Source organism: Crinia signifera, chromosome 1, assembly GCF_055691185.1.
Source record: "Crinia signifera chromosome 1, ASM5569118v1, whole genome shotgun sequence".
In the NCBI taxonomy this organism is placed as follows: Eukaryota; Metazoa; Chordata; class Amphibia; order Anura; family Myobatrachidae; genus Crinia; species Crinia signifera.
Window position 1 is genome coordinate 14,388,747 of NC_139217.1, and position 2,548 is coordinate 14,391,294.

Genomic DNA, 2,548 nt, shown 5'->3' on the forward strand with positions numbered 1-2,548 from the left:
AGGATAAAAGGTTAATAACCTGTCAAAGAAGAAAGAGGGTCCTTGATTTAATTATCAAAGTGGGCGCAATGTTTAAGGTAAACAATACACAAATACCTGTAGAAAAGGAGGTCCCTGTTAGACACAAAATGATCAATTGGTGACAATATCAAGGAAAATTATACAGGGTACAGGTATATAGTTGTGAACGCTTGACACACCGAATCAAAAAGGTTAATGAGACATGTATTAGTCTGTCTCCGTCATAACATTATAAAGAGGGATTATTACCCAGAAGTGGGAAATAGTAATGCACGGTCTCTACCTGACAGTGAAAAGAAATAGTAAAAAGTTGACGAATGTGAAAATTGTAGAAGCATTAGAAAGATAGGTAAGATTGAGCTGTATCTAGAGGTAATCCCCTACTGCAAATTAATTACAACACCCGGTATTCCCAAAGAGTCCTCCCAGAGGTACTAGCCGGGCCCAACACTGCTTAGCTGCTGAAATCGGAATGGGTTCAGGCGATCCAGTGTGGTATGGTAGTAATATTGTAAACATGTGAGAGGGATACCCGAGTTTGAGGCTCAAATGAAATAAGGTGCTTCTGCTGTCAGAGGCGCCCTAAATGGTCCACCCTGGTGCTCACCCGCATTGCAGGGGGGATGGATACGACGCGACTGATGAGAGAGCACTGAAATCAGAAGAGAACAGCAAAAAAGATGGGCTGGTGTCAATAATGCAGTCCCTAACCTCTGCTGTCCATCATCCACCTTAGGTGTCAAATAATGAATGAGAGAGTCAAGGATTGCTGATCCTGTCCCAGAAAAAGAAAAAATTAAATGATAAGGGCAGCACAACCAAGGATGTTGTTACTGGTAGTGTTGTAGCTGAAAAATGGGATGGGGTTTATCAAGAGTAACGGGAATTGGTTAATCCAAAGTTTTTTGGGGATTGTATCCTCATGAGTGGTACATCTTAGTCTCCACAAGTGTCAGTGAGTGGTGATTTCTGACAGGAGCTATTATGCTACCTTGAGGAGATTTGTTGCTGGATTGCCCAGTCTGTGTGCTGCAAAGACAGATGGAGCAGTTTTTTGCTGCCTTATGTTTAAGGAAGCAGATAATGATACAGTCTGTAAAGTAAATTCTGTGCTGTTATCAACAGAGTATAGGGAAAGGGAGAGAAGGGGTAGATGATAACAGTGAATTAAGTATCAATCACAATAAAGTATGCATGCAATCAGGATTTGGAAATTATTGCTATTAACAGCGCTGGTCACTCATTACCCAACAGTGGGTTGCCCAGTCTGTGTGCTGCAACGACAGATGGAGCGATTTTTTGCTGCCTTGTATTTAAGGAAGCAAATAATGATACAGACTGTATAATAAATTCTGTGCTGTCATCAAACGAATATAGGGAAAGGGAAAGAAGGGGTAGATGATTACAGTAAATTAAGTATCAATCACAATGAAGTATGCATGCAGTAAGGGTTTGGAAATTGTTGCTGTTAGTAGCGCTGATCGCTTATTACCAAACAGTTGCTGCAAATGAAGAAAATTCACCGTACCCTACTGCTGTGTGCGGGTTATCACAATAAAGTATGCATGCAATTAGGATTTAGAAATTTTTAGAAATTTTTGCTGTTAACAGCGCTGGTTTCTTCTTAATAAACAATTGCTGCAGATGAAGACAATTCCATATAATTTCTTTTTAGATAGAGACAATTCCCACTGCTGTGAGCGGATTTCAAATGTAGCAGTGTTATACACAACATGGAGAAAAGTGACAGTATTACATACCCAATATCTGATAGTTATATTGTACAAGGATTTGTACAAAAAGAATCAAATGATATTGAGTGCACGGAGTACTAAATACCAGGATAAATGCTGCAATACGGTGCTGCTGCCTGTAATCACTGGCATAGAGGACCAGATGTGATTAATTAGCGCAAATGCTCAGTATATTACAGATATTGGTTAAAGTATGAACCCTCCGAGTCAAAACAAAGGGTCAGTACATTTGGGTGCTGGCTTAAAGTTATAGACCCCACATAAGACGGTTACCGGCATTCAATTGCGGGGGCCGCCTGTGGGGTATAAATTTAGTTATGCCGCCTGGAGGTAGAGAATAGTGCGGATGACTAAGACAGTGAACTCCCCAAGGAGAGTGGGGGGAGAAACGGTACTTAGCTTTAGAGGACGCGGCACCCGACGCCAGATGCCGGGAGCCGCTGCTCCTGTTGTCAGGTAGTAGTCAGCGTGGAAGACGGAGGTTGGGGGTGTGTCAGAGGCGTGTCCTCACACGTGTTTCGCCTGTGGCTTTCTCAAAGGACGCTGCCCGAGAAGAAGAACAGCCGGTATAAGTGTGTGGCTCTGACCAATTGGAGCCGGGGGGAGGGGGCGTGAAGGGGTGGCTAATGAAATGAGTGGAATAGCCGTAAGATGCAATGGGAAGGAAAGAGCGGGGAGGGGGCAATGATACAGGGGACGCAGTGTTGCGCTCTGCTTGTGATAGCGGAGATTCAGAGCGGGGAACTGAGATAGTTTAAAGAGATGCTGCCGCG

The 2,548-nt window shown here is 43.2% G+C and overlaps 1 pseudogene; it reads right to left on the reverse strand.

Moving 5' to 3' along the window:
- Positions 1 to 412: 412 nt before the first annotated feature.
- LOC146041003 (5S ribosomal RNA) lies at positions 413 to 530 on the reverse strand (annotated as a pseudogene).
- Positions 531 to 2,548: the final 2,018 nt, after the last annotated feature.